The 22,923-nt window shown below is 47.6% G+C and overlaps 1 protein-coding gene across 3 annotated transcripts in view; it reads right to left on the reverse strand.

The window, feature by feature from the left end:
• Positions 1–1,844, reverse strand: part of PELI1 (pellino E3 ubiquitin protein ligase 1) — a 44,296-nt gene extending 42,452 nt beyond the window's left edge. The window contains exons 1-2 of one of the 3 annotated variants that reach the window (XM_088160955.1): positions 1,489–1,802; positions 744–795 (exon numbers count right to left, since the gene is read on the reverse strand). The gene's annotated coding sequence lies outside the window, so the exon portion shown is untranslated. Of the gene's footprint in view, positions 1–743; positions 796–1,488 lie in introns of all 3 variants that reach the window. The other 2 variants (XM_014890197.2, XM_088160954.1) reach the window with 2 other exon arrangements.
• Between the last annotated feature and the right edge of the window lie 21,079 nt (positions 1,845–22,923).

Genomic DNA, 22,923 nt, shown 5'->3' on the forward strand with positions numbered 1-22,923 from the left:
TCATCAACAAGTCATCCGGTTGCTTCTTTGTGAGAAAAAAATTCGAAACGCTGCTGAACAGAAACCGGAAACTGCCTTTTTTTCCCCTAGGTCTCCCCCCGCCTCCCACACGCGTTCAAAATAAGAAGAAAAAAAAAAAAAGGACAATAAACCCTATCGTCCTTCAGATGCAGAAGCGCCAGCTTCTAGCTAGCTGAAAGGCTTTGTAATTTTCCTTGCCAAGTAGTGTTTTTTCAAGGCAGAAGATTCCCAGGGAAAAAAAAAAAAAAAAAAATGAAAAGGGGTGGCCTTTAAGGCCAGAAACATCAGCATTACAGCCAGACTTCTTTTTGTTCGCATGTATTCCAGAAGCTGCATTTTGCAGAGGTGAAGTAGCTGCAGTTTTTGAGGTGGCAGTTAAAACAAAAACTAAGGGGGGGCGGGAATGCTTCCGGTATAAAAACGTAACTGTCTTAAAATATACCCTTTATCAGACGAAAATTATTCAGCGAAAAACACAACTGCTCCTTCTCTCCCCTGCCTTTTAAATATCTTCTCTACAGCTGTTGCAGGCAGAAACGTCCTCTTCCTACTAGATCCTCCTGAAAACGCATTATTTAACTAGGTGAAAACAAGAGTGAAAAGAAAAACCGGACACAAGTTGCGCTGGACGGCGGGCTGCTCACAAAAGAGCCAGGGCTGAGGAGATGGGAGAGAAACCCTGCAATTCCCCCAAGAAGCTTAAAATTAAAGACACAACTTACCCACCGCCCAGCTGGATTTTTCCAGAGTAAAACAACATCAAATTTGGAAAGGCTATGGATTTAAAAAAAAAAAAACAATCCAAAGAAAAAGAAAGCAAGCTTTCCCACCAAGATCTTTCAGGTTAATAACAGCTAAACAAAACCCCCCTTTGTTTTGTTGTCACCCGCCTGCGTGCTGCTCCCATTCCGCGATCCGGCACGGGAGGCTACGATCAATGGATCTGGTGGGGGAGGCGGGGGGAGAACACGTACTTACCCCCCAAAAATATACATATACCACCACCGCCGAAAAAAAAATTAAAAATCCACCCCCGAATTCAAGAGAACGCTGGTGTTCAAGTATTGAGCGACTTGTTTGTTTTTTTTTTTTTCTTTTTTCTAGTGATGTTCTTCTCGAGGCCAGACGGCTCGGCAGCCGTGACAAAGAGCTTCCCTAGCACATCCAGCCACACAGTGGGGCCAACTCCGGGCGGGTGGGAAGTAAAAAAAAGATTTAAAAAAAAAAAAAAACAAAACCAAAAAACTTCCCAAATGCCGGTAGAAAAAAATAAGAAAAGAGAATAATTTTAGAAACAACCACAACAAGGGAGCCCTGCGAGGCGCAGTACAAAGCGTGCAGGGCGGCGGGAGAGGAGGAAGGAGCCCGAAGAAGGCAGGAAGGGGACAGGCCCCGGGCAAGCCCCCCACCTCTTCGACAGCGATGCGCTACAGGATGGGGCCCTGTCGCGACAGGCACGATACTCACCTCGGGGAGGAAGGAAACGCACAGAAGAGCCACCCCACGACGGCAGGCCGGGAGCGGGAAGAAGGAGCAGCCTCAGCCTCCTCACGGCCGCGCGGAGGTTGATAGTTCCGACTGGGCGACAAGGGGAGAAGCCTCAGAACGCTCGCCTTCGGCCGGCAGGGCTCCGGCGGGCCGGTGCTGCGAGCCACGGGTCGGGGAGCAGCGGCGGTAGCTGCTGTGAAGCGACCGGGGAAAAGCCGATGGACGCTGATGGACGCTGATGGACGCTGATGGACGCTGATGGACGCTGATGGACGCCGCCGGCTCCGCCACCCTCCCACCGACTGCCGCGCGCCGCCCCCCCGCTCCGCCTCACCGCGCGCGCCACACCGGCTGGGCGGGGCCTAACAGGGCTACGCCCCCTGCCCTCCCCGGGGTATGGCGGGAGTTGTAGTCCCATCCCCCCCGCCCGTCGCTGAGCATCGCCCGTGTGCCGGCACACCTGTGTGCAGGTGTGTGTGCGTCCATTTATCTGCGCTGCTTGTGCTGCACAGCGCTGGAAGCCCACGGAGTCTCGGGCTGCCTCAAAAGCAGTGTGGCCAGCAGCTTCGCTCCCCCTCCCCTTTCTGCTCTTGTAACACCCCACCTGGAATACTGCCTACGGTTCTGGTTTCCCCAAGATAAGAAAGACATGGAACTGTTGGAGCAAGTCCAGAGAAGGGCCATGAAGCTGCTAAGAGGACTGGACCGCCTGCCGCACGAAGACAGGCTGAGAAAGTTGGGGCTGTTTAGCCCAGAGAAGAGAAGATTGTGTGGAGAACTCATAGCAACCTTCCAGCACCTGAAGGGGAACCTTCAGAGGAGCCAGAGAAGCTGTAGTGATAGGACAAAGTGTAATGAATACAAACAGAAGGAGAGGAAGTCTAGGTTGGATATTAGGAAGAATTTTTTCAGTGTGAAAGTGGTGAGACACTGGAACAGGCTGCCCAGGGAGGTTGTGGATGCCCCAACACTGATAGCGTTCAAGGCCATGCTAGACAAGACCTTGAGCCACCTGGTCTAACGGAAGGTGTACCTGCCCAGGGCAGGGTGTTGGAACTAGATGATCTTTAAGCTCCTTACCAAATCCTTAAAATTCTACAACTCTATAGTTCCATGTGTGCACGTGTGTGTGTATGTATACATACGTATGGATGCATAGAAAAATGTATGTATGTTATATGTATTTGTATGTGTATATATATATTTCAACTGAAATATAGCCATGTAAAGAAAGACTATATTAATTTATTTTGTTCTACGTTTTCCATAGTTTAAGAGAAATTACAGCCTTGATGTGGTCTTCAATTTTTTTTTCTTATACGTGGTGAGGAACAGATTTTTAAGGGAAATGGGAGTTTTTACCACCACATCATTCAGAAAAAAACATGATCCTGCCCCAGCACAACACACAAAGTCAATGGAGATGCTTTCATAATCATCACACCATTAACTGCTGAAGAATTATCCAGGGTCAGAAATATTAGTGGTGCCTGGCTGTGTAAACTCTACCCGTCATTAACCTGAGTTTCACTGGCCCTGGGGTTTTTAAGGAGAGATTAAGAGATACAATTCGAAGCTCCCAGTTTATAAGAACAAAAGGGGTCTGGGTGATCATCCCTCATGATCTCAGGTGTAACCCTGTTCATCCCAAAAATAGCTTTTTCCTCAAAGGCAGTATTCTTTTAAAACACCTGAGATAGAAATAGCCCTGATGGCAAATTCACCACACCACAGCTTTTGGTGGCTGCTGCAAACAAAACCCAGTGTTCAAACTGAGCTCTCCTCGGAGCATTTATTGGTTTGCCTTTGGATTTGCTGTAATTTTGTTCTCCGTGTTTGGCAGCTCGTTATTCCCCGCCATATTTCCAGCCCAGGTATTTATGGCCCTCTAACTGAGGCGCGTTTTACTCTCCTCTTTGCTGAGCTCCCGGCACCGGCATTCCCTCATCCTTCACTACGGTGCAAGTCAGACCCTCACCGCTGAGCAGGAGCATATCCTGCATCTCCCCATAGCTGCTGGAGGTTCCCACGGGACTCAGGCATGAGGGAGTAAGGAACACAAGTGCAGGCACGTGGCAGACGGGTGGGAAGTGACAGCAGTGCAAAGGCATGGGTGGAGAAACTCCTGGCTCCTACTCCGACACGGAAAACCTGCTGAGTCCCACCTGCGGGGAAGTCATGTCTCAAGCCAGGGACCAGATGCTTCCTTTCCAGAGATGGTGGGCTAAAGTTGAAGGAAATGGGATGGGGAAGAAGGCAAGGGATAGGTGGAAAACCGCTGCAGTCTCGGACAGGCATCATGCTGGAACGAGTAGCTGCTGCCTGACCCCTGCATGCTGCCTGATATGCTCAGAGCTTTGTGTGTAATGAATCACTTGCCACACATGTGATGTAACATGACAGTGGTAACAGATCTAATTATTATCCAATTTACATGGGGAAACTAGGGTGTGGAGAGGTGAATATTATGCCTGGGGCATCCTGAGACCAGATTACAGAAGGCCTTACGCTGCCATCCCATGCTCACTTTACTAAGCTATATAGGAATTAGATGCAGCTGGCAGAAGCAGACATGAAGTATGCTGAGGAAAGCCTGGGGGGAGAGGATGAGCTTGGCATTCACAGTACAGAACCTTGCCCCTAGCATTTGTGTCCTGCCTCTTGCTGTGTTGAATGGGATCCCCTTCAGCTCCCAAGAGCTGTTCCATGTTGCTGTCACATGCTGTACTCTTCTGTAGCATCTGATGTGTTTATCACTTTGCTCCTTGGGAGGCTCTTTCCTCATTTTGCCTGGCCATAACCCCCTCCTGCAGAAGACAAAATGACAGTGAGAGATTTCCAGTATCACAGCATCCCTGTTGCAGCCTTGTCCCAGCTGCCTCAAGGATGAGTCCCAGAGTTGCCAGTGCTGAGCCTGGCCCTGTCCTGGGAGAGAGCCTGCAGCCAGGCCCGGACTTGTGTCCCACTGCTGAGGGACCATCTTTTATTTAACTCTAAATTAGCACCTTCATGATGGATTTCTGTTTCATTAATTGGCCCAATCCGTACTTATATCGATGCAAGCATGTATCCTTTGCACAACCCCCTGGCTCAGCACTGCTCCTGGTTCCCTTTTCATCTCGATCCTGCCTCAGGGTTAATTTCTTTCTCAAAGACATTTCAGAGGAAGCTTAAGAGACAAATCAGCATTACAAAACATTCCTCTTGTAGCAGAAAGAATTTTCAGAAAGCTTTTCTCTCTTTACTTAAAAAAAAAAAAAGAAAAGGAAACAGCTGAGTTTGGTGACTCTTTTTTGCATTTCCTTATATTTAACAGATGCCCCTTGCTGTGGAAAAACGCCAATCACCACTGATGGCTTAAAGTCCTCTGCGATGTGCCCAGAGGTCTGGAGACCCTGGTGCTAAAAACTGGGCTTCAGAACTCATCTCCTTGCTGGCAGGAAGCCTGGGGGCTGCTTTTCCTTCTGATCTTGCCATGTAACGTTGTACCATAAGCTTGTACCACTACATGGAGAGATAGTATGAAGCTGAAACATAAAATACTCAATGTTTTGGGGGAGTCAAGTCGGACTGAGGTGACCCTGCACCATGGATAATTCATCAGAGAAGGAATGGTAGATGGGTAGAGCGTCACCTTTGCTGACCCATCTCATTTCACACCAGTTTTCCTCTCCCAGCACTGAAACTTGGAGCTGCAACTCAGACAATTGGAGCTCTGAAATAATCTTTGATATTTAAACAACTATTTTCTTTTTTCTGACAGCCACACACTGTTCCAGTGTTCATGTTGAACAGGCTCTCTGAGTCAGATGCAAAATAAAGTGACACATGGTCCCCTCTAATGTTCCCAGAGCACGTATCGTCCTGTAATCTCACTGCAGCAACGAGGAAACAGCAAAGGCTCTTGGCCAGGTTTCTGTGCTGCTCTTAACTGCACATGGCCTCAACAGCAACAGCTCATTCACACCTCACTGCCCCTCTCCATATTATTAAATAAAATGATCCCCAGCCAGAGTGGCTTGGCTGGGCTCAGGGCCATGCTGCTAAACGCTGCATCCCCTAAAGCACCATGACCAGTCCAAAACTCTTCAGTGCATCTCCTGGCCATGCCCAGATCATTTTCCTGACCCGGGCTGCCAAGATCAACCTGCCAGGATACTTCACCAAGCCCCCCCCCAAAACCCTGGAGAGGCCCCTCATTCCTGGGGGAGAACCTGTGTCTCCAAAGTGCATTGTCATACCTCTCTAAACCAGCTGCCTCCCTGGGTTACAAACCTGAAGTTTGTATAACCTTTCTCATCCAACCCATAGGATTCCAAGGGATTCAAGCCTACACCCAAGCAAATTTCACTGGGGACTGATGCTACTGGGACTGAGCATGATGACAGGGTGCTGGGCAGCTGCTGGTGTCACAGCATGCTGCAATTCCTGCCTGCGTGGGTAATCAGTGTGGCTCAGTGCCACGAGCTGTAATCAAGTCATTAGTCAGTTGCGTGAAAATATTTGAGATTACAAGTCGATGCTGAATTCCTTCTCGGAAGGGTTGAGGAAATTAATACTTAGCTCTGGTGGACACGAGGTTAGAGCTTGTCAAACACAAGACATGATGCTGTCACCCCGAGCGCAGATGTCAGCCTGATCATCAGGTGCTGGGCTTTTCCAAAGGAGGGCTCTAATACCTTGTCACAAACTCAGCCTTGGGTTCATCAGGAGCTAATAATCAAATCATTGCAGAAAAACTGAAGCACCCCGAGCCTGCCAGGTGATTCTTTCTTTTCCATGCCCGGTGGTGTGCCCTTGCACCTGCACTGCACTCAGGCAGAGTAAAGGGGTGGCTGTGCAATCATCCGCAATCAATCAGGCCGATTGTGTACACCGATTAAATTATGTTCTTCCACCAGTTCTCAGAAATGTAAATTGCTTTAAGTTAATAAGCAAACATCTACCCCCTCAAAGTGTATTTGCAGAGCTGTAAAATCAAGGGGCACTTCATAACGGCAGTGAGGAGGGAGGGAGGGAAGGATGGAGCTGTGGTACCAGCACAGTGTTTAGTCGGGATGCTGCTGGAGTGTCACAGGAATCGGCCACCTGGATGGACATGTGTCAATCCCCCTGACATAATTTAATTAATTAATTAATTAATTAATTAATGATATGGAACAAAAATTGTAGTCCTTTCAGAGGTACTCCCTTTGAATACAACTGCAAAAGAGGAGGTTTAAGCAGAACATGAAGCCTTCTGCTGTCCTGTTGCTGAGGACAGGATTGCACCTCATGGACTCTGGGATATATTTCGTTGCTTCTCCTTGAATGTGGATCTAGAGAGAAAGTTTGTTCAGCAGTTGTAGTGCTTTCTCCACCAATTGTGCCCTACTTGGTTCAGTAAGCAAGACCTCCACCAGCAGCTCCCAGGTATATCTCTTAGGTTGCTCAGGTGGGAGAAGGTGTTTGGCTGCTGCTCAGCATCACAGCTGTCCTCCCATGGACCATGTGAACACACATCCCAGCTTTCCCAGACATCCAGCCTGAAAATTAAAGTCTTTCCCCCCCACCGCCTCTTCTTTTTCTTTTGTTCTTCTCTAAAACACAATCTCTGAAGCTGTGGTGTGGAAGGACACATGCATTTTCCCACGGAGGGGGACATGGCAGCAACTCCCCCTCACCCAACCCACAGCACAGCCCAAAAAATGGAGGAGGCTGGTGTTACTTGAGCAAGGCTCATTTAAATGCCTTTAATGAGGCAAAATGAAAACGCCACGTGTCGCTCACTACAGCTGCTGTATCAGTCTGGAGGGTGAAGTAGTAAAAAAATCAGTACATAATCAGCATGTGAGCACTCCAGCACCCACAGGATGGGTCCAGTTTATAGGTTGGTTGAAGAAACAAAACAGATTTTGAATCCTTGAAAACACAGAAAACCACAGATGTATGTATGTTTTTGCTTGCATTCAGTATTCGCAGATAATGCTATTCCTTTTTTTCTCCCCCTTTGCATGTCATGGAAAAAATTCTCTGCTTTCTGACTGAGAACCCATCTGCCAGAAGGCCTGCTTGTTGTAGCTTTGATTTAAGCCACATGAGCTGCCTGCGTGGTAACAGAGTAATACTTCGGCTTTCTCGAACAATATTATTAACACAGTGTTTTCTGGATGGCTTAATTCTGTCAATCCAAGGAAGAAGTTAAAGGGAAGGAGGCCACCATGGGCTCTGTCAGAACAAGGCTTGTTTAATCATTGCTCCAGGGAGATTTGCAACCAGGACCTGACTGAAAGTCCCCTTGAGGCCAGGCTGGCATAGCCACTTTCAGCCCTTCACTTTGAGGGCTGTGAGATGCCTACAGCAAGTCCCACAGTGGCCTGGCTGTGGCTAGTCTTACCAGGTCTTTTCTGGGCAGCTCCAGCAGCACCCAAAGGGAGGCTCAGACACCGCTGGTGAAATGGGTAACATTTCTGGGGGAGGAACTGAAATGCTCCTACCAACTACAGAGGTGTTGGGCAATGAGCTTCTAGTGTTGTATTCTGAGCATTTCAAACCTCTCATTTTCTCCATTCAACTAACGGCTACAAGCAGCTCTTGATCTTTCTTCTCTAGACCTGCCAGTGTCCATTGTGTTTGCCCCTTCTCTGGGGCCTGCATCTGGATCCTATCAAATGGTTTGGGGTTTCTCTTTGCTTCGCTGGATTTTGGAGTCAGTATTTGGCCATTCATGGCTATTCATAGCCATGTTTCTTTCCTGGACTAATATGACTGATATCAAATCCCCTCGCTCTCACCTGAAGGATCAAAACATTTCCTGGCCATGTAATTTGCATTTACAGTCACTGAACTTCATTTGGCATGATCTTGTCCTTTCAGCTGGGAAAACTTCCCTCCTTCAGCCCCTCAGTTTTACTTGGGCTCTCCTGAAGGAAATCACTGGGGTGTTGAAGAGGAAAAAGTCCTGTTCTGAAGGTGCCTGCAGGCTCGGGGTACGACAGCCTGCTGCAACTCAAAATGAATCAGAGCTGTGAAAGCATAGGCTCGCTAGCAGGAGCCAGCATCCCACCTTCCTAGCAAGTACTCAGCTCTGCCTGCCCACCAGCTACGACTCTGGGTACTCCACTGTGTCCCACATCATCCTGAGGAAGATGCAACACCATTCAACCCACTCCTTCTGGTCCTTGCCAGAATCACACCACCACCAAATGGCCTCTAATGGCTTGGTGATGAATGGCTCCTAATACCTACTGGCTGTGCCTGTGACAATGAAATAACCCATTCCACAGCCTCGGCACCACTTTGGAGCAGGCTGGTGAACTCAAGCACTGACCAGGCATGGGTAGGAAGCGGTGTGAGCCGGATACCACTCAGAGGCAGCACTTTGGATGGGGCTACTTTGCCCAGGGATGCAGCAGGCTTTGACAGCACTAGGATGTTGCCAGCTGGAGTCAGGACTGGGAAGCCACCCACAGCACACTTGATTTATTAATATATGTGTTGTCTTTGGGGCTTGATGATGGCCCAAAAGCCACTGGTGAAACCCAAGTTCATCCTCTTCCTCAGTGCTGGCAGCATTGATGCGCCTTGGGAGGACTGACCAATGTGATGCCCACCAAGCCAAGGTTCACAGCCATTGGAAACAAGGCTTTCCCAGCAGGGAAACTAGAAAGTTGAGGAGCAAATGTGTTGTTTTTAAAAACTTCATCCCCCAGTTGTGCAAAAGGGAAAGAGAAATGAAACAGTCACGGAATGCCTCACTGAGTCACTCAGACACACTAAGGTGTGGTATCCCAGAGCTTGGCAGATCCACCCTTGCTTTGCTGCCTCCACGGCTGGAGCCGAGCAGTTTCTCAAAGCTGGGTGTTGACACTGTTGCTGAGTACAGGAGCCCAGCCATGCCAGGACCAGCTGCTGCCCACCCCTGGCCTTGGCAGATCCCATCCCTTGTGTTGCTCTGGGATGAGACACACAGAGGCAATCTATGGTGTTGTCTTGTACCATCCGACAAACCAAAGGGAATAACAAAAACTGCAGAAGCAACATGAGCAAAACATCAGAGAGATGAAAAGGAGGATTTTTTTGGATGCAGACTCATAGCAAAGCTGGGCATTGACCCCTGTAAGGCCAGGAAATGTAGGTGTGGTGTCCACACCTGGTTGTGGTGGCAGCAATTTTCACTACATAGCAACAGTTGTTATGTAGCAATAATACTTGGCAAATTTCAAGGCACTTGAGAAATATTAATTAATCTGCACATCAGCCTTGTCAGGTAGGCAGCTAAATATTTTCACCTGTGCTTTATAGCTTGGGAAGTGAGACCACAAGAAAAAAAACCCAGCAGTTTGTCCATAGTCACAAGCAGCTGCCAATATGAGGGTAGCACTCAGCAGGTGCCTCAGAACAGGAGAGCTGATGCAAAGGAAAACCAAAGGAAAACCAGAGAGTGCATCAGGGGATTCAAAGGCAGCACCTAGTTTTCAATCCAGTGAAGCAAACCTCAGAGGGACTTCTCTGCTACTGGTGCTGGCATTTCACAGCTCAGTTTAATTATACTAATCACTTTGATGATGACTCCTGACATTCACCTTCATTAGCCACTGGCAGCCACGTTCAGCTGCTGCGACTTCAGAGCTATCAATGTCTGCTTTAAATAACCCATTAGTAAAATCAGCTGGGAGACAGTGTGTCTGGGCTCTCCTCTGGCATAGCCTGTACGGAGGTGGCTGGGAATGCAAGATTGAAGCCAAAACTGCAGTTTAACCCTGGCTGAGCATAGGCATAATCTTTCTCTGGATATCTGGGGGGGGGGGGGAGAGCTTTCCTCTTTGGCACTAAAAGCAATGGCAGAGTGGATGCGGAGAGTGGGGATGATGTGCAAGGAAGGACTAGGTGAAGTCAGGAAGTTCAGACTATGGCACCATCTTCCTGTTTGCCATGGGAATGGTGTCAGTGCTACATCTTCTGTTGCATAAACAAGTAGCTCATGCCATAGCTAGGCTTCAGCCCAAGGGATTATTTTTTTTGCCCCAGTGCCCATTGTCCCCAAACAAACAGCAATTCAGGTCACACTGACGGTAGTCATATCCTAAAGGCAGGGGATAGGACAGCCGGAAGGGCAAAGCAAAAGGCAGGAGGACACGTGGTGCCACAGCCATCCTTCAAAGCACAGGGCTGCACGACCAGAGAGCAGCTGGACCCTGTCCCACAGCTCTGAGGCCCTTGTTGTGGCCATGCTGCCCTTGCTGGCAGTGTACTTTGCTTGCCTTAAACCAGGATGAAATGTAGGAAAATCACAAAATCCCAGACAGATCACAAAGGCAATTAGGTGTTGTGATGCAGCTGTTTCGGTTTTCCTTCCTTATGGTTTGTTGTGCTGTTTCCAGCTTGTGATTCTCATTTTACTAGGAATGCTGCTCAGGGAACACAGACAGAACTTTCAGTGATGCTGTTTGTCAAAACAGAGGAATTTGAGCTCTGCAGAATAAAAACAGAGAGACAGGTGAGATGCTTTTGATTTGTACTTAAAGATGCTGCAGTAATGCTAAATGCTATTTGTCGCTTGTATCTGAGAGATACCAATTATCATTCTTAAAAAGCTGAACAAGGTGATGATTTCAACCTACTAGCAAGCAATTTCCCCAATACTGACCACAGTCCCAAAGCCTTTCCCTGCAATGTTTCTTTATGAAGGTATTATTTTGCAAACTAATGCCCACAATAAGTCCACTTGTGCAGATTTTATTAGCAGGGATTCGTCACTCATTAACTGCTGTGGCATGCAATATGTTAAAAACACAGAAAAGTACCTGTTCATAATTAAGAAAAAATAAAATGCATGAAACTTTTATGTTGTAAAAGCAGCATCGTTTTAGCATGAGTAGAGCTGTTTGAGATATGGGACAGGAGTAATGTTCTCTGTGCCTGCATCCCTTCTGAAACTATCGCTGGGATGCTGGATTTATGAATGATGCACTGGGTATGGCACTGCTGCCATGGGGTAGTTGAACACTTAAATGCCATTATAGCTTTGATGCTTTGTCATCATGAGAGGACTGATATTAAAAAAAAAAAAAAGAAAAGAAGGAAGATGTGAGGGTTCCACTTTGAGGAATTGTAAGTGTTCCTTCATTCAGCATTTATAACTGGCATTTTCCTGAGTGTGAAAGGGCATGAGGGAAAAAAAGGGTAATACTAAGACCATGTTCTTTGGGAAAGAGGTTGCCCATGGCATATCCTGAGTGCTTCTCTTTTTCCCTGAAAATCTTTGTTTTGCATCAAGCTAGATTTCTCAGTGTTGGCTCGGTTGTGCTGTATCTGCTGTATATTTTGGCTGGTTTCTCTGCTGCACATTTTGGACTTTGCTGTGACACGCATCACACAGTCTCTTAGGAACACAATGCACTTTTGCACTCACTCCGAAGGATGTTGTCACTGCAGGCCCTTCCCATGCAGCCACAGGAGTGTTTCTGAATGCTCCTCTTGAGGAGCACACACCCTCCTTTCCAAAAAGGCCTTTTTCCCACTGCCAAACCACATGAGCAAAGCTCCCTCTGCTTCAAAAGCAGCCTTGGGTTGCCAGAAGCAGATGCTGGTGGGCAAAAGGCACCCCAGGAATGGACATGAGTGCCTGGGCCAGGCTGGCCGAGGAAGGAGGCACTTCTGCCCCAGCAGGGTCTTGCTTTGCAGAGAATCCAGCTTTCCGAGCTGGTTTTAATGCAGCTTCAAAGGCAGGAGTAAACTTCCCCAAGTCCTAAATCCATATGAGCTCACACCCACTGCCCTTCCCACCCCGCTGCAGGGATGGGCAGGATTGCACCCTCTGCACCCTGCCCCACCGCAGGAAGGGAGGGGGACACGGTGTTTGCTATGTCCTGAACCTCTCCGTGTTGCCAGGGGAAGCCAGCAGCTCTGCTGGCTCTCAGGCTGCGGCAGAGGCAGTGGCAGAGCGGCAGGAACACGTAGGCATTGCTTGCAACCAGGCAACCATGAGGACAGAGAGGAGGGGAGAGGAGGCATTTCTTCAAACCCTGGCTGATGGGGCTGTTCGTGACAGGGTGGGGAGAGGACACGACACGGCATCCTGCCGGCTTGGCACTGGCTGGGAAGGACCGGGAGCAGGATCGTCAGCATTGGGCACACCCCCTCCCCACATTCTGCTGCTTAACACAGCACCTTCCTTCCAGTCCCTTCAGAAACAGGGGAGGAAATAAGAGAAAATATTGACAAAAACAATGGAGGCTCACAAAGTCCTAGTTTCTGTATGTCTTCCCGAATATGTATACAGATTTGCATCCAACAGACGCACTATTTTTAGTGTCCTTTGGGGTATGTTTGGGAGCAAGCCCTTAACTGTTGCTGTGCTGCTATAGAAACCGTATCCATGTACACTGACATGTTTATAATTGTTTTAAACGCCTTAAACTTTCAAGGGCAAAATCAAGCAGCTTATTTCCATTAAAGTAACTGCCCTGGTGTGGGTTTCTTCTACTTTTACATTTATTAATTTAGGACCCTTCTCAGCTTCACCCAGCCTCATGGAGCTTTTGTTTTGAGAAAGGTCTGCCAGCTCTTGCTGCCATGGTGCTTGGCAAACCTGGAGCAGAGCAGTTGCAAATCTGGATTGAGGAATAGAAAATTTTTTGCTGGCTCTGTTCGACCTCAGACATAGGAGGGGTGTTTGGCAGATACCAAGGTGTCCATGCAAAGCAGAGCCTCCTGCCTGCCCATGCTCCATCCTGATGCTGAGGAGTTGCTGTGAGAGGTTGTTCAGCCCTTAAGGCCAGCTCATACCTATCTGGAACAGAGCAACTGCCTAACTTAAAAACAAAAAACCCAATTCCACTCACTTCTTCCCCCCCCCCCCCAAAAAAAAAAAAAAAAAAAAGACAGCAAAGCATTTCATTTTAGGCTTCCCTGTCCCTTTTTTTCTTTCTTTTTTTTAAGTCACAATTTTTCTCCTATGACAAATATTAGAAAAGGGCAGAAAAAAAGAGTGGGTTTTTTCCATTACCCCAGGTGGGCAGCAGATGTGTGAGAAAAGAATTCTCCCCTGAATGTGAGATGTAAGATGGAAGTATCTTTTGAGCTGGATGAGGAACACGAAGTCCATCCCATCCTCCATCTGTAAGCTGGGTTCACGTGTACCTTCCCTTGAAGTGCTAGTCCCAAAACAACCATGCCAGGCAAGGCAGCTCAGTCCATAGCCAGGCAGGGATGGATGGCTGGGGACACCTCAGAATGGCCATCACCCACAGCCAGCCTGCCTCCTGCTCCCTGTATGAGCCCCATCACTTTGCTGTGTTCAACTGGGCATTCTGGCAGAGAAACTCACAGACTCAACCACACCAAACTGGTTTTCCCTGTCCAGGAGCAAAGTCCAAAGAAGGATTTGGCCTCCAGGGTCCATGTCTGCAATGAGCACTCTGTGGTTCTGGAGGTGTGAGCTTTGAAATTTGTCCTGTAAAGCTCTGTGTATGCTTTGCTAAGGTTAAGCTGGGTTTCCCCGAGTTACCTGAGATCAGTGGAAATCAGGTCCACATGGAAGTAAAGGAAATAAGTAGGGATTTCTGCTGAGTTTGTTCCTAACCTGATTTAATGCCTCCAACCTCGGACCACCTACTTTGTCTCTTTCTTGTGCAAATATGCCTGTGCTTACCTGATTATTATTTGTCATTCAACCCTGCAACTTATTTGTGTTTGCTGGGTCATGCCATGCAGAACAAAAAGACAAGCAAATAAGTAGCATCTGCAGTAACACCCAAACAGCTGAATAGAGGCAATGGTTGGCTGTGGGTGGCCATTTGCCTGAGCCAGCAGTTTCACCCTCTGGGTGCCTGCAGAGAACAAGAAAGTGGCCATCTGACCCAACCCCTACCTTGGTGGAGGATCCTGTGCTGCGTTGTGCCATGCAAAAAGACCAGGTGAAATTCACAACCCCTGTAAGATGTTTGTGCAGCAGAGACAGTCGCAGTCCTGATGCTCTGGTCCCTGTGAGGTAGAAATCACAGTATCTAGAACTCAAATCTTAGCCCAGTGGCCAGTTTCTGAGTGGCTGGGTGGTGACAGGTTATTCTCTGTTGATGTGCTCGCTGCAAAGCAATTAAAAGTCGGCAGTCAAAAAAACCCCACAGCTTTTTGTCTAAAGAACGTATTTGCCTGCAGCTAGAGCTTCTATTCCCCCAGAAGTCCAGGCAGAGGAGGTTGGACTCAAAGCCTTTCAGACCACAGAATGTGCCACAAAACTCATCTTGGGAGCTGCTTAAAGGGGTAAAAAAAGCATGTAGAAGGGGATGCTCCCAAAGGTCCTGCTCCCAGCTGCGGTGCTGTAGGAGTCCCTTTACACAGCAAGTCAGGCAATGATCTCAGCATCACCCTCAGGACAAAACCTGCCCCTGCCTCTCTCTTTTCAGCTCCCTTCCATGGCCCAGAGACAGATCCTACGTGACCCTGCTGCTGTGTGATCAGGAACTCAGTAGCATTGCAGGTAAAACAGTCTCAGCCTGGGGAGTTCTGGCTCCATTTCTGTTACTACCAGCTAACACAACCTTCTCATCACCCTTTCCTGAGCTGTTTGGGTGTTCAGGCACAAACCGGTTGGGTGACGATGCATAAATTAACTTGGCGCTGCTCCACGGATTAATTGGATGCCCATGCGTGAGCAAGCCAGGCGCTGATGCGTGACTCATTCGGGTGCTCATACATGGACAGAAAGGGCTCTCGTGTGAATTGGTCAGGCACTCATGGGGGCATGGATGTGCTGCCCAGGCATGAGTCTGGGGACTCATGCAGGAATTATTAGGGTGCTGATGCAAGCACTCATCAGCTGCTCATGCATGAACCTACTGGGTGCTCCTGTGTGAGCTGACTAGAACCCATGGGTGGATGCAGTAACCCCTGCAGCTCGTGACCAGCTCACTCCTCTCCTTGAGGATCATCCTTAAAACACTTTTGAACACATTTGAACACAAATCCATTATCAACTTTACTTTCAACTTCATCATGATTCTAATACATAATAATTTCAAGCTCCTCTCTTGCTTCCTGCACACCAGACAGAGGGGTTAATACTGAAACAATGTGTGTCATATGCACTAAAATTTCACTCCTTGCCCCTGGGGATCAGAGAGCCTGGGAATTATCAGCATTACAATTTTTGTCTGTTATGAACTCCACCCCTTACGCCATGAACTAAAATACCAGGGTCAACATTATCAAAGTCCAAATATTTGTACTTGTCATGATTTCACCCATTGTCCCCGAGGACCAAGATGGAGGAATTAATGTTGTAAAAACCTGGATGAAATACTTATTGCAAACACTCCTACCTGCAAAACACTTATCCAGGAAGGCCACAGCAGTCTAAACAAATAACCACTGCAAACCCCAGCCCTTGTGCCTATTACAAATGTCAGGCCTTGTGCCTGCAGGAAAAAAAACTAGGACAGTTCAAATGCAACACTTTTTCCATCTGTGTCCTCAGAGCTCTGTCACCAACTTTGTTTCTCCTGCTCCAGCTCAGTGCTAGGAAGTGATGGTTGCCCACCTTCTGCACAGAACACTTGTTAATGACTCTTTATGCTCACGTGTAGGTTGTTCAGCTGCTCATGTGTAAGTGAATTGAGCACTCAAATTGCTTTGGATGCAAAAGCACAGGCTCACTGGATGCTCATGCATAAGAGAACAGGATGCTCTTGCATGCGGGCAGGACACCTCTCTGCACACAGCCGAGCAGGGGCTGCAGGGCACAGCCACCACATCAGCAGTGGGTGAGCTCTGACTTTGGGCTATTTAACTTCTCCTTCCCCCTCCCCACAGTGCTGCATCTCCAAGCACAGCCCCAGCATCCCACAGCCTGTGTTTTAGGTCACGCTCCTGGGGTTTCATCAGCATCTTTTGAGTTCCAAAGCTCTGAGAAATCCTCACAGGCTGGTGAGGGAGGGGCAAGAAGGGGTTGAGGTATCTGATTGTGGGTGATATTTTCCATGGGCACATGACACTGGCAACAAACACTACATGTTTCTAGTCAAAGGCAGAGATTTGGCAATCCCAGGGCCAGCTGTGAATTCCTTTAGTCATGTTAGTTAGCACCTTGCTTGGCAGCTGTCATTGCAGATGCTTGCAATGTCACGACATGAAAATCTAGGGTTGCTAATGCAGCTCCAAGAAGCTTGAAGGGGGTAGGAGCTGGAGCCATCCAAGTCACACCACTCACACACAGCTTCTTTCTGGAGCCTGTCCTCCAGCCTGAACCACAGCCACCACACCCTCTGAGGGGTTTGAAATGTGACCCTCTGTCAGTGTGACATGGGGACACTGATCTTTGGTGGCTCCCCCACTGTCAGCTCTCCAAGAGCAGAAAAGTTTTGAGTTGAGACACCTGGTGTTCACTGGGCTTCAAAGGTGACGAATTGTCTTGCTTACCCAGAGGTATTTCTAGTGCAGATCTGACTGGTTGGGGAAGTTTGAGGGTCCTGGAGACTTGTTCTGTTAGTAAAAGCCCAGTGTCCTCGCAGCAGGACAAGTGAGACAAATTATAGCAGGTAGCTGCTGATGCCAAGCAAAGCTGGAGCTGCAGAGTGGAACCTCCTCAAGGCTTGGTCTGTGTCTTCTCATGATCTGTGCAAGGTGCCCAACACACTGTTCTCAGTGAACAATGCAACACAACACTGATACCCTTCATACCACTGACCTGAGTGCGAGTTAAGACCTTACTCAAGGAGTAGCATTCAGCTGGCATTGCAGTTGGGCACAGAACACAGCTTCCAATTTCACACCTCAGGTGACAGCACCATCAGGAGACACTCAACCCACCCCATCACAGAGAGAAATACAGGGAGCCTCTGTGTGAAAACTGGAATAATTTCGAAGGAAGGATCACTGAGCACAGCAGGAATGTGAAATTATCACCATGGAGAAGTAGACTTCCACTCAAAGCATCCCAAAATTACTTCATCTAAGGCTCTGGAAATGGTTTACAGAAGCCATAAATACACCACGTACATAACGACACCTCATGGCAGGGTTACTCCATGTGAATGGCCAGGGATGAATCCCTCCACATGTGACTTGCTCAACAGGTTGCCTGTATTTATCTCTACACCTACAAAACGTGCAGGCAGAACATCCAGGTGTGCTCCTGCCTGATGTCATCAGCACCTCGTCCCCAAACCCACATATATCTTTGGACAGTTTCTGAAAGCCCCATGACACCACTGAGGGAAGTCACTGAGCAGCCTCAGACAAGGCTTGAGGACCACCTAGTGCACCATGGCAGGACTCAGCACATCCCTTGCCCCTGGCCACCACGCCCTGCACGGAGCAGTCTCTGACTACCTGGGAATGGGCACTCGGTGAAAACTGACCGTGGGGGATGGGTGAGCCAAAAAAAAGGGCTTTTTTTGCGCTGTACTTAAAGAAAACAGTTTTAATGGGAAGAGAATGAGTTATGGTAATAGAGGGAAGTCTGAAGGCAGGCAGGGATCTGCCTCCCATTGCTAAAGGCAGCGGGAAAGGGGTTGCTTTGCCTGAAGACAGGATTAGCTGGCATTTCAAGAGGAGGTGGCTGAGGTAAGTATTTCGTAGGAAAAATCACATGCTTCAAGGGTGCACTGAAGTTTCAGGAACCATTTTCATTTGCTTCTGAAATATTTCCTGCTTGACAAAGCCACAGAGAATCCTGACAAGGACCAGAAGAGTCTGGTGCTGCCTCGTGTGGCATCTCTTCAAACAGCTCTGTAGGAAGGGCTCGGAGGTTGCCAGAACAGGTATTTCTTGCTACACTTTCTTCTCTGAGTAAGGAGATATCTTCATACACATTAATATACACAAGCATCTGGAGACCAGGCCCAGTAATACTGCATGCACAAGAAAGCCTGATACATGTAAAGAACATGAAAGGACTTGCAAAGCAGTGGTGGTGGCTTCTTACTCAGAGGCCACCAAACTCTAAAAGGTAATAGGGCTGTGAATGCCAAAATAATTCATCAGATGGGAGGAGGAAAACTTGAGTACTCTGAGGCTAACATGTCCTCTGAGGAAGGATTGAAGAGCTGTGTAATAATAGATGAAGGAAGATGACCGTGTGGTTGGTGGGTCCTGAGAGGGCCTTGCTGCTGCTCCAGAACTGTATTTGAAGCTCAAGCCATAGGGCTGATCTCAGCTGTAATAAACGGAGGATGCTTCAAATTACTTTCACAAGAAAAGTTGTCACAAACACTATCCATCATTTCACCATGGATGGGGTGCGATTGAGTTTCATCCTTTCCTTTACGGACAGACAGGATCAAGATGAACTTTGTTCTTGCTCTTAGATCTTAATAGACTTTAAATAGATCTGTCCAGCCATGAGATGTCCATATGTGCAACTCTCCCATTCCTCCTGCATTTGCTGAAGACTGAAACCATTCCAAAAGAGCATTTCCAGAGGAAAGGCTGCCATTCCATATGGGTTTGAGATGGCTCATGAGAACGTGTTCCCCCTTGCCACAACTGCTGAACCACTCAGCTGGGGATCTGCTCAGCAGGATAGGCTTCAAAACATTTTTACAAGAGCTCTGGCAATAAAAGATGTATGTCAGGACAGCAGATAAAACACTTAAAAGGCAATTGGAGTTGAGTTTGCAGCCACTGGAGTTTATTGCACTGGAAAGCAGCTACCTGTGGCTGGGTAAAAACTCCTTGTCTGCCGAAAAACTCAGGGTGCTCAGAGCCTCTTCTTCCTCCTCTTCCTCTGGTGCTTCAGGAAAAAAATGACAATTCCTATCTTGGGCTTAGTTTAGTTTCAGGATGCAATCCCTTCCCCTTCCTTTTTTTTTTTTTGTTTCACTTCAGGCAGTTGTGTGCATGACAACTCGAAGCAAAGTTACTTCACTCTGTTTCCAAGTCATTTAACTCCTGAAAATCAACTTATTCCTCATTTTCAGTTAGGACTGAAGTGATTTTTAAAAGCAAAGATAATTTCAAAAGCAAAGTAATTTAGAAATATTTTTAATGCTTCAACTATTTAAAAATGTTTTTATTTTGATAATTTGGGCTTTTTTTCCAAAATTGTTTTATTACAGAAAATACCAGTACGAGTTATGCAGCATTGGAAAGAAGGCTGCCGTGCCTGTGTGGCACAAATGACAGGAGGAGGAATACAGAGGTTTTGGGGAGTCCTGTGCAAGAAGGACCCGCCTAGTGTGGGGTTTCCTCTGCTCCTCCAGCCCACTGACCCCAGACGGCTTTTTCCTCTCCCACAGGGGGTATGTGCCCATGAGTACATGGTACATGACTTCGCTGCTTTCTCATGGTGAGAAAGATTTATTTGTAGAAAGTGTTTCTGAAATTTAGGACTGAATACTATGACCTGACCCTGGTGTCCTTTTGGCTGGGAGTGGGGGGTCTCAGCATTCAGTGGGAATTCATATGTAAAGATGCCTCTTAAAGGAGTACTACCTGTACGGAAATACCTTTGCTGTAGGGTCAGCTTTGCATCTCCTCACACACAGCCCAAAAAAGATGCTTTTTGTTGCTCTGATGCAGGTGCGAGTCCCTTTCCCCCAGACCATAGATGGAGGATTAGGAAATAAGGCAAGATTTTGACCCACGCAATACAACTTTGGCTGTGAAAACATCTCCAGTGCAGGCTTGCTTGTGCTTTCTTTGTCCTGAGAGACCAACCCAACCCCACCAACACTTATAGGAATTCAAACGGGCCGTGTGCCCAGTGCTCCAGGAAATCTCCACAGTTGCCTGGCTGCTCCCACCAGACCACGGCAATCCCATAAAGGCTGGGTAATACAATAACACCATTCCCTCAGGCTCCAGCTCAGAAACACACTCAGGCACTTGTAAAACCTTAGGCCTATACTTAAATCCCCGAGGTTTTATTCCCTTAAGCCATGTACGCTTTCTCCACATGCTGAGCCAGGATGCTTGTGCGCAGAGTGGGAAAATGTTGCTTCGACCTGCTGATAGCTCCGATACAGGATCAATACCTGAACAGAGTGCCTCTCTCAGAGGACACTGGAATAGATCTCCCGTGTGGAAGAAAGTAGAGCAGGTTTGACTCAGCCCTTCCACTGACACCGTCCATGAGATAAGATCAGACCACAGAGTGCCCAGACAGATGTTACATTATTTATTAGAGTAGGCTACTGGTCTGAGGCTTGAGGCCAAGAAGGAGGGGGAGAAAACAGCAAAGATAAAAACACTATATTTCTTAACCTCAAGAATAAAGCGGCTTGAGAAAGAGGGAGCACAAAGCATCTGTACAATTTATGCCTACATCAGACATAAGTTTTTTATTACTGTTTTCCTACTCCTTAGTGAAGGAAAGAGACCCCTTAGTACATGGGATTACACAGATTTCCCCACTCAGAAGTTCTGGGTCTACTCAAGAGATGAGCAGGTCCCCAGGCACTGCTTGCTCAAATTTGCCAAGCACAGAGTCACAATATTGGTGGGCAACTACAGCTTTTTTAGCTGAGTTTTCAGACCCAGTGGCAGGATGGGAGGTGAAAGGCATCCATAGGCAAATCCCAAGCCAGTGTGAAGCTTTCGTCTGGATGCCTTGCTGATGCTGCAGTCACTGGAGCATCTTTAATCCCAGCCCAAACATGCACACATCACCCCACGGAGACCCTGGAGGCAGCAGCTTGTCCTCCACAGCAAAAAGCCATGCCCAGCAAGCCCTGCTCATGGCACTGCCAGCCCTTCGCTTAGACACACCAAAAACAGCTCCCAGGATCCATCAACTGTGGCAGAGGTGGTCCACCAGGGAAAGCTGAGAGGTGCCTGCAACACCAAGATGCTGTGAAGTGGCAGATAGTGAGGCAACAGTGAAGTGACATCATTCTTGGGCTTGTGATAAATGTGATTCGTGCTAATTAAATTGTAACTATATTAACAAAATTGTATTTAGATCAATAAAAGACTATTGTTACCGAGTGACAGGGGGGGAGATGGGTGAGACAGGATAAAAGACATCTCCCAGATGTTGGGAGTCGAAGAAGGAGGTTAGAAGAAAGTCAGATAAGAAGAGTCGAAGGACGAAGGTCTGATAAGCGGCATCTAGAAATATAGCTTCAACCTTGAAGCTGTCAAAAATGGAATGATCACAAGCATGGGACTTAATTAAAGTCATGTTATGGAAAACATCTGCTCAGTCACACAGGGCGCCTGCGCTACCTGCAGGTCACACCTCGGTCACTGATGGTGATGATGGGCCTTCACCGGAAATAAGACCCTTAAAAGGATAAGAGACCCCAACCCATTAGTAGAGCATGCGCCGTGCAGTATAGTTACGTAGATCTTAGGAATAGAAACTAGGAGGAGCTTTCTAGAAACTTTTGTAGCCTATAGTATATAAGTGGGATTGTTAGCCCGAATGCTTTGGTACGAGAGGAAGGGCAGGCCCCTCCCCGTACCCCCGGTCGGTTTTGCTTATGCTTTATACGAACCTCAATTATACTAAAACACTTACTCTCAAATTTTATCCATTCCAAATTATACAATTGTAATACTTTACTTGGATGGTATTTAGTTTCAATAATTTTTGTAATCACCTTTAATACTTCTGATTGTATTCATTTATAATTGTTACTATTAAAAATTTGTTGTTACTTTTAATCTTTGTTGTTTGTTTAATTGGAAAAAAAAAGAAAACCATTCATAACAGGCTTAATAGTAATAATAAATATTAATAATATTTTGTTATTATTATAGCGGACAGAAGCATTCAAACAGGGGGAATTAATTCTCCATTTCAGCAGAGAATTTGCTGATTTTTCTTGAAGGTACAGCAGCAGCTGCTGCTGCCTTGCTGGAGGCACTGCTGCTACAGGTCTTTGCTTCCCGTGCTGCAGCCTGGCTGAGAAGGCACTGGGTAGAAATTCAGGGCTGCAGTAGTTGCTGCCTCTTCTCAGCAGCTCTGGGTGTGTGGCTGGGTACTGGAGAAACCTTGGCCACCTAGGTGGTGAAGGCAAGGACAAAAGAACAGGAGCACAGGGGGAAAGCAGCACTGGGAGGTCTTGGTGTAGGGTTTCAAGCAGTTCTGGAGTAGCTGGAAATAACCGGAGGGGCCGGTTTCTGAGCAGCTTTGTGCAACTCTTTTCTTGCATCAATGTAAACCAGATTGGGTTGGAGCAGGAAAAGCTGGAGGAGGTGATGAGGAGCTTGCTGCGACTGAGGTGGGCTCAGGCAGGGGAGAAGCCTTGAGGGCTGACGAATGAATTACCCGTCAGGGGCTCATTTAATAGACCACTGCGGGATGGAAACTGTGGCAATGCTGCAGGCACAAGGAACAGCAGGAAAGAGAGGTGTCTATGGACCTTGCTTGTTCTATTGACCCAGGCAGCTCTCTGGACTCCAGGAACCTCAGCACAGCCAGTCAGGGCAAGTCCTGTTGGTGTAATGTGATTTTGTAGAGGGCTAAACCAAAGTCTTGCATCCCCC

The sequence above is a fragment of the Sturnus vulgaris genome, chromosome 3, assembly GCF_052056855.1.
Source record: "Sturnus vulgaris isolate bStuVul1 chromosome 3, bStuVul1.hap1, whole genome shotgun sequence".
In the NCBI taxonomy this organism is placed as follows: Eukaryota; Metazoa; Chordata; class Aves; order Passeriformes; family Sturnidae; genus Sturnus; species Sturnus vulgaris.